Below are 17,221 nucleotides of genomic sequence, written 5' to 3'. Positions count from 1 at the left end.
AGCTACTTCATGGAAGCAAAACGTCTGTATATTTGATGCATCAAAGACAAAAAAAGAAAAAAAACAGTATTACACTTAAAGATGGAAGTTTTAACACACAAAAATCATCGTCAGTGAAAAACATGCTATACTCAAAAGATTAATCACTTTGCTGTTCCCAGTCAGTTCCATTTTGTTTGCTTTTTTAACTTCCACACACACACTTATAACCCTTTCCCCCCCGCCCTTACGCTACAGAAGAAGACTACACGGTTGAATCTTGTAGCCACAGCCATTGCCTAACCTTTTAACTAGGAATTCTAATACCTGAAGAAAAGTGTCACAATAACAAAACATTTTTCTGGTACAACAGAGAAATTAAAGCTATATCTGATTCATGTAATGATACAGGTCTTCCATTATACATAGACTGCAAATAGACATGTACCTAATAGCTTGAAAGAAAGCTCATTGGGTACATAAACACTCAACAAAATAAACTTTGTCCCAGGCCTGTTACACCCTGGTATAAACATCTATTTCTTATTACATTAATATCCTTTTTTGTAACATCCATTGGCACAAGGTATGTTCTTTTTCCTACCCTCCTCCTCACTATTTGCATTTTCTCTCATTATTCTCACACAGTTATTAAATACTCAATTACCCGATTACATGATTGAAGTTGCTCTGAAAGCATAGAAAGTCCAGCATTACTATTCACAACACAAATCACAAGAACATGAAAAAAGTCAGCAAATAATGCCTGACTACAGTCTTAAAAAAATCTCTAAACCAGAATATTTTAGTCCTGCATTTCTATCACCAGCACCTAAAGCTCCTTTCAAAGGAAGGCAACTATTCTCCCAGAATTGTTTGTGTTTGTTCTTATTTTTACACAAATTAAAGAATTCTAATGGCATCAAGCCAGTCTAATTCAGTTAGACATTTGGTTAGAATAGAGGATCCACACAGAGTTCAGTTTTGAGAACTTTTTGTAAAAGAACCTACAATACTTGACACAAAGCTCTTGGAAAGGACTTTAAGCTCCTAATGAAATCAAAAGTAAATTGAATTTTACTCCTTCCTGTAGCCAGTTATTTAAAAATGACACCATTGAGAAACAACATTAATTCAAGTAGAAACTCTGACAGTCCAGTAGTACAGATACAAAGAAAAAAACGCAAAAAGTTTTTTCCAAAGGACCTTTGAATTTCTGCAGCAAGTTCTTTCTTCTGAGCCACTGAATAACAATGCCTAGTACAGACTAGAGCAACTTCAAACTGCAACAGGTAGTGCTATCTGATACCAAAAGAGTTCCTAAGGGTTTTTCTAAGTTTTCTTCTTTTTTTATTTATTTTTGTATTAGTATATATGAACTGTATGTCCACAGCATTTAAAAAAGAAGTTTCTAAAGCCAGTCTTCTCAATCTGTACAACCTTCTGAATGCATTTATTGTCAAGTCGCAGCTTGGACTAAATACTACTAACAAAATTACCAAAATAGTAACACTAACCCCAGCTAGTAAAAGTAACTCCACTTGGTTCCAGCTGACATATATGAACCAAAATACACTACCACTGTCCATTTTCTAGTGTCTGGGAAAGGTAAAAGTAAATAGATGCTAGCACTAAGTAACACAAGTAGGATAGATAGAAAGGAAAACAAGTCATATTGATAACCCTGATATAAAGAAATCAGAACACACTGTTATAGAAGGGGTTCTTTTGAGCCAGAATTTTTTCATGTAGCTCAAGTCCAATGACATGCAAGTACAAATCCAACACTTTCGTCTATAACACAGGGGCATTAAAAGCTTATCCAAATTCTGAAGACTTCTAAAATCATCCTTTACAGTCCTCTAATTAGGCTATTTCAATGACACAGTATTGCAAGGTATTACTCAATTTCAGGATCTGGATGCAATTTATTACCCAAATTCATTCAGCTTAACACAGATAACCAGTAACTCTAAGTCAGGTTTTTAGATTGTAGGCAAAATTACAATTCCAACAACCAGTTGTGAAGTGGATTTTTAAGTAGGTAAGTTTTTGTTTGCTTCAATATTTAAGTTTCAGTATGGTAGCTCTAGACAAAAAGTTCAGCTATACATAGACATGTATGCCAAATCACTACTTGTATTCATCTTTGTTTCGGCAGGGACAGAGTCAATTTTGTTTGTAGAGGCTCACACAATGCCATGTTTTGGATCTGTGATGAAAACATAACAGGGGGATGTTTCAGCTGCTGCAGAGCAGGGCTCACACAGAGCCAAGGCCTTTCCAGCTCCTCATGCTACCCTGCCAGCGGGGAGGCTGGGGATGCACCAGGAGCTGGCAGGGGGCACAGCCAGCACAGGTGTCCCAGCTGGCCAGAGGGACATCACACTCAGCAATAAAACTGGTATAAAGAAGGAATAAGGAGGGGGGACATTCAGGGTGATGGTGCTTGTCTTCCCCAGGGACCGCTCTGCATGCTGAGCCGTGCTCTCCTGGAGGGGGCTGAACTCCTGCCTGCCCGTGGGAAGCAGTGACCGAATTCCTTGCTTTGCTTTACCCAGTGAGCCTCTCTATCCCAGCCCCTGAGTTCTCGTACTTTCACCTCTCCAATTCTCTCCCCATCCCACATGGGGAGAGCGAGCAAGAGGCTGTCAGGCTGAGCTGCCAGCAGAGGCTAAACCACAGTCTTTCATCCAATTTGATGATTTTTTAGAAAGTTGGCCATCTGGGAAACAAGATTTAAAAATGTCTTTTTAAGCTTGCATAGTTAAATTCTCAGCATCTCTCAGTATACGGAGCTATATAAAGCTGCTTAGTACTTGGAATTCGGTGATGGTGAAAGATGCAGAAGACATGACTTTCATCCCTTCCTCCTAAAGCAAATACTATGCCCAGACTGAGATTTTTCACAGTAAGCCCAATTTAAACATGCATGCCGACTCTGATATAAATGCCTAGGTGCAATATATTATATTTTTCACACTCCAAATATTTTCATGAGCCAGCATAGGTGCGTAACTAAAGAAAATAGCTAAAACTCAATTCATTCTGGACAGCAGACCCCAGGCATAAAGAACAATGCAGAGATTCCTAGAGGACTGTAGTTAAAATAAATTTAGACACACATTCTTTCATTTAATACATGAAAGAACAGGACAAGCAGCAGCTAACCCTCAATGGGTATGGGGTAGTGCTCCCTGTTCAGAAATTTTACACTACTAGCAAGTGATGGAAACGACTTTGATGCTACTTATATTTGAAAAAAGTAATCAATGCCTCATTCACTTTTTTTTTTCCAAAAATAGACTGCCAGGAGTCCACATCAACTGCTGCATCTATCAATAAAATAAAGTTAAAATAAACACAGCACATGCACAAACCTGTGACAGCCATCACAACAAAGCAATTTAGCAATAGCTGTTTTATGTTCCTTATTTCTCCCCATTTGAAGGACTAAACACTGCTCAAGTCCAATTGCTACTGCATTATAAACAGTGCTTCAAAAAGGTGTTATACAAAGTCTTTCTGAAAATGTATTACATAACTTTGTTCTCTAACTGTTCACTATAATAAAGATTCAAATGTCCACGTGATCCATTATTTTCTAGAAAAATTCAAAACAGTTTTATAGAAGCATGTTTGTAAGATTTTCAGCTTTAAAGAGCTAATCTGTACAACAGCTCTTCATGGTATTTTTCCTACCATATAAATTGCATGCCAGTGAGTATTCTAGCCAAAGTAGATACTTTACACATCCTTGAAAGTTAATAATTTCATAGAAACTTTATAAACTTCACTGCTGAACTAGTAACATCATTTCCCTCAGACTTAATGAGATTAATCTTAAAGGATATGACACCAGTACAGCATTAATGAATTAAAAAAAATGTATTTATCCATATGTATGAATTGGAAAATAAACACTGCAAAAGCAAGAAACACAAAATGTGCACAATGAAAATACCTTTAGATGTATTTAAGGGCATCAGACCTGCTTGACTCTTTCCATACTTCCTTGCCATCCAAGCAAGGTATCTTGGAAATGGCATAAGATCGGTTAAAATTACCACAAAACTAGGAATTCTGTTCAATTAGCAGACATTACACGCTAAATTTAGCACAGTTTGTCCATGCTTATACAAAGGAAAGTGTTTCTATAATACCTACTAACGTGTAGAAGCAAAGAGACTTCCTATTCTGCCTCTTTTGCAGGAAAGGGGAGAAGGGCAGAAAAGGATAAAAGTATCAAAGATACCCAGTTGCAGTTTTCGTTTCTCTGCAGGGGAAGGTAGAAAAAGCCACTGAACTGGATCTTTAGAGAAACTGAGACTACTTCACGTCTTATTAGACTGATCAAAGTCTAAAGTAAAGAAGCTATAGGTTGCCTTGCAGTGTGAAATAAATCCAGAATTAAGTGTATGTTTGTTTTAAATATTCACATGTATCAATTACTACTGTTTTGCATGGATCAGATGCATCAGAACTGCTAATGACTTGACACCCATTAGAGCTGCACACCACAGATTTTACTCCCAATACCCACATGACACATAGGAGCCATGTGATACCCTGATCTAAACGAAGTGCTAAAACTCCAGTCATTCAATACAGACTAGATCCATGTATTGTTCTCCAATACAGGTATAACACAAGCAAAGCTGAAGCAGCTGCTTATACACTACTTTATCCAAAGGATTTCTTGGCCAAATTCAAAACAATTTTAAGATTCACCTACAGGTCCTTTAAATTTAAGGGACATTGACTGTCCCTTAATTTCCCCAGATGTGTGTTCAGAAACATAAATAACAGACTTGGTCCTACCTCAATGAACTGAGAAGACTTGTGATAGCTGCTGAATAAACTTTCACCTTTCCCAGTGTAGAGCACAACTAAACAAAGGAAAACAAGGTGTCCTACAATACTGCCCACTCTGCTTTCTTGGCAAGGTGTTCTGTGCTAGCCAGTCTGGGCACTTGCTTCAAAAAAAAAACATCAGGTGGAACAGCACTTTGCTGAGAATAGCTAAGAAAGCAGATGGGGCAGTGTCACAGAACAAAACAAGAGGATCCAATGAATCTTACTCAATTATTTTTTGAGGGAAAAAAAAAAAACCAAACAACAGCAGAGTCTACAATAGGGTAGAGAATCAGGTTTTCCAGCCTAGGAGATAAAAGGCCTGGCATGGGTTTTGTGTATAACTAGATTTTCCCTATAAATAAAAGAAAAAAAATAAATATTTAGTTGGAATTTGGGAATACAATCTAGAAAGCTATTTCTCCAAACCTAGTTTATCAATGAAGTGTTAGCAGATGAGTTTAAATCTTCTGCTTGAATTTCCAAAAACTATTTAGCATTTACTTTTTTGGTAATTACAGCATTTGATTACTTAAGAATGTGTGTCAGTGCTACACACTACAAGCATTTAAGCTGCTTACAACCAAGTATTTTAAAAGTCAAAAAGTAAAAACTTTTAGCTCCTTTATAGTTAGTTTATAGTTAGAACTTGTTTGAGTTTGAAAAGGATTTCAATTCCATCTTCTTGTCCTTACACATGAAAAAAATCACAGAATGGTAAGGGTTGGAAGGAACCTTTGGAGGTTATCTGGTCCAACCCCCTGCTCAAGCAGGGCCACCTAGAGCAGGTATCCTAGAACAATATTCGAAGCAAACTTTCAAGAAAAAGACAAAGCAAGTTAACCTTTAAGTTTATAAATTCAAGACCATTTGAAACTTATTCAACCATGCATCTAAAATTGGTTAAAAAAAAAAAATCGAGAAACATAAGTGTAAATGAATCTTCAATTCCCTTAACTATAGTTTAAGGGTATAGTCTCTTGGTAACAGTTTTCAATCTCAGTCAGCTGTATTTCAGCAGCTCGCATAGCACAGCTTCAGCTGCTAGGATGAGTAACGCTCACATTTATATAGACTCCTTTTATATTTTATTACATCCTGGCCATCTTTGCCATACATGAAATTATATAAACATTTATGCAGACACTTGTTTATACCCAACATTCACGTTACCACTTAACTTTATAGAAGTTATTCACGGGGATGCTTATCTCAGCCCTAGCCTGACCACTTTGTTATATTATAAAATTTGTTCTGCCAACAAAGACTGATCTGGTCTTCTCACACGTCCACAGCCACACTTCCTGACCCATCCCCATGTCATCAATTCCATTCAGGAAGCCAGGTGTGAGGCTTTACCCAGCTGAAAACTCCTCTGTCCAAAATAAAAAGTTTCTTGCTGGACTAGGGAACCAACTCGGGTCCAACTCGTACCAAAGCAGCAGGCAGCAAGAACAGCTGCCCCCAGGGAAAGAAGATGATTTCCCATTTTCGTAGCAGTACAGGCTGTCCCTGGTTTTAAAGTCAGTTGGGTTGTCAGTGAGTAGAAGTGGCAACAAGTATCCGAGCTAATTTAACAAGTTATAAAACGTTACACTAAGAGGAATAAGCAAACACACATTCAACACAGGAAATAAAAAGTACTCCAGTAAGTCTGAGACCCTGAAAGGCAAAAAGATATTTTCACTGTTCATAGGAGTGGCAGGCAGACAAGCAATTAAGAAAAAAGTTACATTTTTGCATTTGGGAACACAACTCAAGCCTAATTATCACCGAAGCCCAGTCACATAAGTCACAGGCCTGAAAAGTGAATAAACAATTCTAATGTAGCGACAGAGGATGGAGTGGTCACAAATTGAGCAGCAACACTTGTGCAAAAATACTCCCTAAGTATGGGAAGGATTAACATCTCTAACGAACACTGCTACTCCACAACCACCCTGCAATGCCCTCCAGGAGCTCCTATGGTGGACGGCACTAACTGGTACCTATGAAGTGCGTGTGGAAGAGAATGCTGCACTACCCCAGGCTCATTTCGTCCCCCCAGCATATGTCCAGTGCTTCATTTTCTCAACCCTAAAACCTGCATGGAATCCTACACACACACCTGGTGACAGCGCCCCACCTCAGAGCACGCTGCATCCAGCGCAAGGGAACTCCACACAGACTTGGTCTCAGAAGAGAGACAATGATAGGACTCACGGAGACTGCTTGCACACCAGGCCCGAGCTGACTTGGTCTCCAATCTCAACTGAGAAGACTCAGATTTGGCACAGAAGATCACAGGAACACCACGTTCATCCAGTTTTAGTATTAGTAAACAACCCACTACTTTATAATCAGAAACTAAGAGCTCGCAAGTACATCACAACCATATGATATATAAATCACAACAGGCATGAGATGTTTAGGATGTACTTGTGAGCTCCTCTTCAGAGGAGTTCATGGTATCACTTAAAAACTGTGCAGCACCTAATCCCAGGGCATCTCTTATTTTGCATGTATAAGCGTGCCAAAAGATGACATAAAACCCAGCCTTTTAAGTTTCAACAAAACTGATTGAAACAAGTATTTAATAATATAACATGACAGACTACTCTCACCCTCTCCATTTTTGCTGTTTTATTGTAGCCAGCTTTATTAGTCACTTGTCTAGAGCACATGATATAAGGCAAAGAATCTTAAGATTTTTGGTCTGTAGGATGCCTTAGAATTCTTATAGTTCTACACAAGTAGGAAGGGGTTAATAACATGCACAGGCCCCAGAACAAACACTGCAATATACAGGTTTCCAACACTGACAAAATATTTACAGTATGTTGTGTAAGCCAGGACAGTTTTAAAATATTTGCATATTCTAAAAAGTTGAACCAAACCACATCACTAAGGCTTTAAGTCATTTTCTTTTTGCTTTTGAGCTAATTACTGTGCCATGCTACTCACAATATCCCTGCTTAGCTAGATCCCTATTTGCTAACTGGGGCTGGGTACCTTCTCAAATATTGACACATCCTGTCCACCAAACCTCACAGGACTGGCAGCACACACCCGCTCAAGCAGACCCACTCACTCCAAGGAGCACACAACCATGCAGACTTTAGACCAACACCCTCAGAGAAATGTTGACTGTCCTCTTGCCCCAAGCAACATACCATGCCAGAAGAGCAGATAAAGGAATGACATTCAAGTCTAGCGACAAACTGGATTATGACCACAGACTGGCAACCAACCCTGGGAAACAACAGCCTTCTTGATGTTGAATTCAAGTTGTTCTTCCCCAGCTCAGTGAGCCAGCGAGCCAGGTAACATTCACAGGAATACATCACAACAGAACAACAGACTCAGAGCACTTAGCTCTGTTTATCTCAGTACAATTACATCACATATTTCCTGCTTTATTCCTTTTCATGCCCCAAGAAAAATTCATCAATACATTAAATCAAGCCAAAAATCAATAACTAGGTCTAGCTGAAATGGAAAAAAAATACTTTTTGAAGCTCTCTGGATTAAAACAGAATTTGAATTAAATAGTACATTAGAAAAAAAAAAAGTTGTTCAACTCACAAACTAGTCCTCAGTTCAAGCATTAGAGTCTTAATTTCAGGTCTCAGGCAATAAGTAATCATTAATTTATCTTAGAACATCTTTAAAAAGCAGAGATTCCAAGAAACAACAAAAAGACAACTCCAATGTATCAGTTTGTATGCATGTCGAAACATACCTATTAGGGAGAAAGAAGTTCAAATCTGCGTCTACCATTCTCCTGGCTTACTGTCAAAGGAGATGCGCTTTTCAAGACCTGCATCTCCCACAATGAGAAAAGCACGCACTGCCTCAGAAGCATAAATTTACCGTGTTTAAGATAATTTGTATTACTCATACAGATTCACAGAAGCACAGACGATTCTTGACTAGCAGCACCACTAAGCATTTTATCCTTTGCCATTGCTGTCACAAACACTGAACTCTCACCTTCTGCCTCCACAGGCTACCAACATAAGTCACAGTAACCTTTACAATCTTTTTAATCACAAGCAGGGAAGCACAGAATTGACATAAGGACTTCCTTAAGACAGCAGCTCACTCAGCTCCAGAGGAACCCATACACTGGATGACAGCATGAGAACTAAACTCATGTCTAATGCCAAACTGCCCAAATATTGCATCTGATAAAAATAATGGGTTCATAATACCGATTTTTCAGACCAACATTTAATTGCCCCGATGCAACAGAATTAAGAAGACATGTACCGGTTAGAAAAAGATCATATAGGTATTTTCTGAAATTAGTATTTACAAACATTCATAGATCAAAATGTTGTCCAGAATATCACTGCAGTCAGAAAGCCATGTTAGTATAATGGTAGTTTAAATACTACAGGAATAAAACAAATGGAAAAATGCAATTAAATATACACTACAAAGTAAAATAAAGATTTTGCTACGCAGTTGACTTGTGCAATATGGAAACTGTGTCATAAACCAGTAAGAGATAAAAAAAAAAAGTTAAAGAATACTTAAGATCATCCACAGAGATGCATACAGCCAACATCAAGCCTAGCAACTATAAATGCCATCTAATTGCTCAGCTCAGCATTAACTACTTTATCCCCTTGCAGCATACCCTTTTCAAAGGGAGGAAAAAAACATTCAGGAAAAAAAAACACACCAGCATTCCTAAACAATTTTGTCTGTCAATCATTAATAAACTACTTCATCACTACCTACAACTGTGCTATGTATCTTTCTTTTAACTCTGATGTTGCGTGGTATGCAGCTTAATCCCCGGGGGCAGTTTTAATGTTTATTCTAGCATGGCACTGCGCAGCATGTAGACCGTGAGGCAAAGAAACTAACTCTAGAACTGTAAACTACGCAACCAGGGGAGTCTGGAGCACTGGAAAACTGAACTGCCATGCTAAGGTTAATGCTGCAGAGGACAATGTAGCACCTGCACTCCTCTCCTGCTTATTGTACCTGAGCTACAATATGGCAGGAGCAGAGATCTCCAAAACGATGCTGTATTGAACTAATTAGACATGTCCCAAGTGCTAATACATGCTAGTGTTTAAGCTGATTCAGTCATAATTGGCAGAATATAACTACTATCTTTGAAGGTAAATTGCAGTTTGACAATAAATAATTTCATACAGGTATGAAACAAGAAGCATTAGTGCTTGGCGCTAATAACCATAATAGTTAAAAAGTACAACTAAGAAGTTTTACCTGCCTGAAAGAGTCAGCAAATTGCTTAAGTTACCTTTTACCTTTAAGCAAAAAGTGTTTTTATGTTTTTTTTCCACCAACAGAAAACAATGAAGCAATGTTTTTACATTGGTCTCATCACGAACGTAAGAGAATGATCTTTTTGTTGCCCTAAGAATGGAAACTCGCTCACTTAATGTGGTCTTCACTGTGACTATTGTAACAATGCACTGCTAATGTTTTTATCTTTTCAAAGTAGTGAAAGTGTTTTGTGTTTAGAGAAGGGCTGAAAAAAATCTAGAAACCAAATAAGCAGAAGGGGAAAAAGTGCCCCCTGTAGTAAGAGGCATAATTACTCTCACTGCATATAAGAAATGTTCAGGTAGCCTGTTGTGAGGATACAGAGTACAACAGAGGAAACGAGAGTCCAGCGCATCCTAAAGCTCATTTTTTTATCCCAGTTTGGCTTGTGGAGAAGTGATCAAATTTACTGAAACAAGTACAGGGGACGTGAGAAATAGCATATTTGTTTTAAACTATAGTAACTAACATTTTTGATAAAGAATGGCTGCCAAGAAAACTGAATAACTAAGACCACATGATTACATTTGACTTTCAAACATTGAGTTTACGAAGGACAGCAAATGTCACTTGCACCTTCCTGCCTCCCTTACTGTGAGGGCAAAAAGACGAAGGCTCAGAAGACTTCAGCTATGAACTTCTGAGTCACTCCAAGCAGAAAGAGACAAGCAGCTGGGAAAGATGGACACAGTGTGCCACACAGACACCGTGGGTACCCAGCCTGTCTCTGACCAGGTAGCCTCGGTGTACATAAAGAGGCTTCTCTCTATCGCACAGATGTTTTGCTCTGGGAGAAGATGAGGTTCCTGCCACAAGCCAGAAAAAGGAAAGTCAAGAGGGAAGATGTGAACAGCAAGACCAAGAAGCCCGACCTATCTAGGTCGCTACAGGGACTCAGGAGGCTGCGAGCAGTTTCTAACCTCACTTTACCTCCCCCCCAATAGACATCCTTACCGGCCATCATCTCGGCCACGGGGATTTCAAACCCGAGAGCGGGAAGGAAATAAAAAATGACCCTCCCTCCTCGCCCCACTCCCAGAGCAGCCAGCTCCCCCCCCAGCACAGAGCCTGCCCGGCCCGTGGCGTCATCCCCGGCCCTGCCCTTCCACCCCCATGCGCCAAGCAAGGAGAGCTTCGCGTTCCCCGCACGGCCTTCACCCCGCCGCCGCCGCCGCCGCCGCCGCCACCCCGACCCCGCAGCGGGAGCCTAGCCCCTCACCCCCACTACCACCCCGGCCGCCATTTCGCAGCCCCTCCCCGCACGGCTCCGCTGGGGGCTGCGTACCCCAACCCCCGTCTGCTGGAGCCCAGGGCGGTGCCGCCCTCACCTGGAACGCCGGGAGCCACCCGTGCCCGGTGCCCAACGGCGCTGAGGTGAGGACGGAGGAGGGACGGACGGACGGAGGGAGAGGGGCGCAGGCAATGAGCACGGTCCCTGCGCTCCAGCCGCCCCGCCCCGCCATTGGGCGAGACCATGCACGGATCCCGCCCCGCCATCGCCCATTGGCTCGAAGCGGCTGCCAATTAACGCCGTTTCCTCGGTGGCGGCTGGGGCTGAAGAGAGCTGGGGGGGGGGGGGGGAGCCCCAACGACTGCCGGTGCAGTTAGCGCCCCAACGGCCGGCTGCGCCGTGAAGTATGCGGGGCTGGGGCTGTAGCTCCTTGGAGATACCGTCGGTACTCCAGCCCTTGCCTGTCTTTTAGGGGTGTTATAGATGGAGTGTTTCAGGTTCCAGGCGACAGCTGTCGCGGTAACCTTGGCTCGTCCCTTCAGCTCTGCCCCGGCCGCTTTTAGGATTTCCCTCCCTTCTGCCCTTCTCCCTGCTCCGGCCCCAGTGCTGTCCCGGAGGGCGGCCCGCTCCGGGGATCGTTGGGAAGGGCTGCACAAGGCGGTCCTCAGCGCACTTTCCTCTTGGCCACGTTCCTTATGCAAGCCTGCGTATAATCAGCGCAGACGCCAAGTCTTCCTGTGCTCCTTCACGAAATGCGTGACTCATTAACTCAAGGAGTTTTAAGTTCACAGTGAATTTAGATTAGCCCAGAAGGACAAGGAGACCACAGCACGGGGGTAAATTTTACCTTCTGAAGAAAGGTCCTCAACAACTTCATTTGAATTAATTGCAGTTAACAATACTGGGAAATTTGGTCAGGGGTAAGCTTTCAAAGATTTACCATGATTTCCCCCCTTCCCAAGCTCTTTTTATTCTCTCTCCTATGTTGAAAGTTACGATTTTAGGTTTAAGGTGAGGAATCTCAACATTCAGATTCTTCTCTCATTTCTGGCCAGAGATGAATGCTTTTCCACACAGTCTCTCTCGTTAAACATATCAAGCTTCGAATAAACCAGCTCTCTTCGCACAAGCATACAAGTGATATATACAATCATAAATACCCCTCTTTCTGTATGGAGACGACTCAAGCTCCTGTTTTGCCTAAAGCACTGCCAAAGCTGGAATGCCTCCCTGCCAGAACAGTTAGACTTTCTTCAGCCTCAGCATCAGAGCAGTCATTCATCTATTCGTATTGTCAAATAATGCTCAAACTTGTTCAACGATTTAAGAGAACAGGAATTCAGAGCAAGTCAGTTCTTTCTCTGGCAGAACTAAGTTCACGGTGTGATAAAAGGCAATTCCACTTGTCAGAGGACAGAAGTTCAACCTGGAACTGGTGATAGACAGACAAAAAAAAAAAAGTGGTCTACAAAGAGTTGATTGAATACCACCTTGTACCCCAAAATGGTTTTGCTGTGCAAATCCAGTCCCAATCACATACATGCTGCCACCTGTGAAAATCAGGGCTCATGCTCTTATTTTAGGACAGTGTGGGGCCAATGACTAAATGGTCCAAGAGATGTATATTTGGACACTGATTCTGGCTACAAAAAGCCTTTCAAATATGAGGAAAACAGTTCCTTATTCTTAAAATCAACTGATTGTATGCATGGATGTTCCTAGGCCCCTGTACTGCTTAGATGTTTTATTTATACATTAATGTATATATATAGATATAGCAAACTTAGCCTCATGTAACAGCTCAAAGGCAATAGAGTTGTTTTAGGAGTCCTCTTCACATGGGATTTGCACTGGTTCTGCCTCCCTAGGGAATGGAGGATGAACAGAAGTGAATAATTTATACAACATTTTTGTACTAAAAACTGGATTCAGACTTTAGCACAACTAGAGAAATAACAATTTGTTTGAATAATATTCACCACAAGACAATTTACGTGAACATTTTAATTTAATAGTTGTAGGTTCCTTGAGGCACCACTTTAGGGAACATTACTTCCAAGCAACTGAATATTCTCTTCTGGGTACAAGACATAAAAGTTATAGAAAGGTATAAAGTTTCCTATACTTCTTACACCTTTAGATGAAAAATGGCTTAGACACTTCTGGAAGCAAGTAAGACAGTAACAACAAGCAGAATTTTAAAATGCATTTTTAATTGAAAAATTTTTTACCCCCTCTCCTAGTGTATGATTTGAAACAACTACAAAACAACATTATTACAGTTGTCCTAGCCTACATTTTGCATCAATGCTATTGATCTTCCTGTAAATTACCTATGTGAAAGCAGAATTTGTCTGCACATGCTGCTGCTTAATTTGACTTCATTACTTATGAACTGTTATGTCAACTGTATGAAGTTCAACAAGGCCAAGTGCCGGGTCCTGCACCTGGGGCGCAACAACCCCAAGCAGAGCTACAGGCTGGGAGATGAGTGGCTGGAAAGCTGCCTGGCAGAGAAGGACCTGGGAGTATTGGTTGATAGTCGGCTGAATATGAGCCAGCAGTGTGCCCAGGTGGCCAAGAAGGCCAACAGCATCCTGGCCTGTATAAGAAGCAGTGTGGCCAGCAGGTCTAGGGAAGTGATTGTGCCCCTGTTCTCGGCTCTGGTGAGGCCGCACCTTGAGTACTGTGTTCAGTTTTGGGCCCCTTGCTACAGGAAGGACATGGACGTGCTCGAGCGAGTCCAGAGAAGGGCGACCAAGCTGGTGAGGGGTCTGGAGAACAAGTCTTACGAGGAGCGGCTGAGGGAGCTGGGCTTGTTCAGCCTGGAAAAGAGGAGGCTCAGGGGTGACCTTATCGCTCTCTACAGTTACCTTAAAGGAGGCTGTAAAGAGATGGGGGTTGGTCTGTTCTCCTACGTGCCTGGTGACAGGACGAGGGGGAATGGGCGAAAGTTGCGACAGGGGAGTTTTAGGTTGGATGTTAGGAAGTACTTCTTTACCGAAAGGGTTATTAAGCATTGGAACGGGCTGCCCAGGGAGGTGGTGGAGTCACCATCACTGGAGGTCTTTAAAAGACGTTTAGATGTAGAGCTTAGCGATATGGTTTAGTGGAGTACTTAGTGTTAGGTCGAAGGTTGGACTCGATGATCTTGAGGTCTCTTCCAACCTAGAAATCTGTGATACTGTGATACTTATGGTAATACAGTTTAATGCATGTAGATATACAGGCTTGAGGTCACATGCACCACATACAAACATACATGCACTGAAAAAACTGCTTGGGGAAATATACCTCAGTGGTTGGTAAACTACTATTTTTTCAATTTATAAAATTGAAATTATCTTTATGAATATTCAAGCATTACATTTTTCTTGTACTGAATTAAAAGAGATTAGTGGTCTAATTATATCTACCACCAGTCACGCAACCTGCCAGCATGATGACACTTATGATGCCATAAATAACTTAGAGCTATCATGAATCACACTTTAAAATGACATTGTTCATCTTGATTTTAGCATTTTGAGATTTATTTTTTTTTTTTTTGTAAATATTAAAATTCAGTTGTTCTCTGGGCATTTTCAGTTCTACTTAAAATGTGACATCCTGGGAAAGATTATCTCAATCTTTTTTCTTAGAAGAAAGGCTAACAGTTTATATAGGCCCATTGATGGGCATTTCATTTTGACTGTAAGGGACAAGTCAAGAAGTTTCTAGAAAAAAAAATCCTCCCTCATTTTAGGCAAATATCCTACGGTTGTTTTTATTTTTAACGCAATCTATTTTTAAACATGCTTCTTGTGTCCTTTGCTGTCCTCAGAAATTTCATGTGTCCTTTTAAGTACCAACATTTTATCTTGGCTTCACTCAGTGCAAATTTTGTTGCTATTTCTTGGCTCTTGCAGTAGCATTTTATCATTCTCTTCTGAATACTTATCTCTAGATAAAAAAATCCTAAGTGTTACATATTTAGTTGTAAACCTAAGTTTAAACCCTAAACAACATTTTGACTACAAATGCACTACGATTAGTGATTACATATGCTAATCAATGACATGGAAATTCAGAATGTTTAATTCCACTCACATCAGTTAATTTTACTATTTAACTGGCCAGCTTTCAAATAATTTTTTTCCAGAATACACTTTCATTTGAAATAGTCTTTATGTCCTTATTTTTCAAATTAATGTTATTAATCAGTGTTTTGTAGTGTCCTTACTTCTCTATTGCACAACAATTGTCTATCTCAGATGTGAATGGTATGCTTTTAAGTAGGTACAAAATTTGAGAATAATTAAAGCATAGAGGACTGTCTGCCAATGGTAAGGATATCTTTATGTCATCAAAACAATTGGAAACGTTCTGGCTATGGACTGCTTCAAGTATGGCAAGTTTCTTGAAGCTTGCCTAAGCTTTGATGGCAAATTAAAAATTAAAAAAAATTTTTTGGAAGTCCAGCTCAAACAACTTCCTACTCCTCCATAAAGACAATGTCTTTGCAAGATACCCATTTATGTTCCTATTTCCTCTAAATAATCAAATGTTTTAGCAAAATTATGACTAGTCAGCTTTTCTTAGCTATACACACTTGTTTTCTGCAAAGAATCCAGGAATAAAGATTTTGTTTGTTGTTGTTAAGGAGCCCTTCAGGTTAAGGTTAGAATGGCTAGCTAAGGACAGGGGTGTTATGTTACATTGCAACACGCACCCACCAGATGCGATGGAGTTCTTCCTACTGAACTGAAGGATTGAGTGAGTAATTTTAATAAAGCAGACACAAAATGTGAGTTACCTCCTGGTTATAGTTCCACATATGTAAAATGAACAATAACTATTTTGGAAACAGCCTTATTTTATAACAACAGAATAAAGCTCCTTCCTTTTCAACAGAAAAACGTGCTCTGCCTGACATGTTCTCCTGCTGAAGTGCAGCACTATATCTCTTCTGTGAAATGTCTATTGTTTTGCTAAGTTTAGAGCAGGAAGTGAATCAGGGGATGGGGACATTTTAGGCAGAAGTTCTATTGTAAAGCCAACAGCAACAAAGTAGCTTTAGGGATAATACTGTTTCTTCTATTCTAATTAGGTTCCTAAAGCCATATAAAGAAGCTATTCTGTGGGAATCTTATTAATGACTTTCATGTCAAAGAATTAATAGGGAGAAAGGTTAGTGCCCAGGAAGCAAGCCCCTCTATTCAACTCTAGCAATAAGCTTCTTCTACACTGATGTCATTATAACAATTCCTGTAGCTGTTTAGTGCTCGTGTATTTAATTCTTTGTACAATACTGTCGTTATGCCAGTGATCACTTGAGCATATGAAGAGCAAGACTGAGAAGCACATTTATTTTAGCTCTTCCTGGCAAGTTATTACATTAGGCAAAGTCATAACTTTTGAGGACTTCTATTTCTAATTTTTTTTGCTCCCATGAAATCCCAAGCAGTTTCTTTATCTTACAGTCAGATGCACTTAGAGGAAGATTGGCCTAGGGCCAAGGCTAGTTACTCAGATCCATGACCTTGTCTACTAGCAGTCACTCAGATTTAAGCCCATTTAAGCTCTCTCAATCAGAGGTCAAACAGCCTTTAATCTTTTGGAGAATTAGGCTCCAGCAAAAAGAGCCACCTTACCTCTGAATGAGAGCATCCACACAAGGTTGAACATCTTGTCATACACGTTAACATCACACCTTTAATTACCCTCAACTCCTACAGTATAAACACATGCCAGAATGGTTTAAACATCTCACTAATCACCTCAGCTCCAACTGATAGTGGAGCATGCCCCAGGCTGTTATCAGTTTACCCACCACATTGTACCATTATTTGTGTCCTACTACAATAGCAGATTTAGCTAAGGAACGCTGGA

At 40.4% G+C, this 17,221-nt stretch overlaps 1 protein-coding gene across 4 annotated transcripts in view; it reads right to left on the bottom strand.

Annotated features, from left to right (window-relative positions):
• Positions 1-11,603, bottom strand: part of PACSIN2 (protein kinase C and casein kinase substrate in neurons 2) — a 58,317-nt gene extending 46,714 nt beyond the window's left edge. For 3 of the 4 annotated variants that reach the window (XM_083842148.1, XM_083842151.1, XM_083842152.1), the window contains exon 1: positions 11,448-11,603. The gene's annotated coding sequence lies outside the window, so the exon portion shown is untranslated. The remainder of the gene's footprint in view (positions 1-11,447) is intronic. The other variant, XM_083842149.1, reaches the window with a different exon arrangement.
• Positions 11,604-17,221: the final 5,618 nt, after the last annotated feature.

Source organism: Anser anser, assembly GCF_964211835.1.
Source record: "Anser anser genome assembly, chromosome: 1".
NCBI classification, from domain to species: Eukaryota; Metazoa; Chordata; class Aves; order Anseriformes; family Anatidae; genus Anser; species Anser anser.
This window is presented reverse-complemented; position numbering and strand designations above follow the sequence as displayed.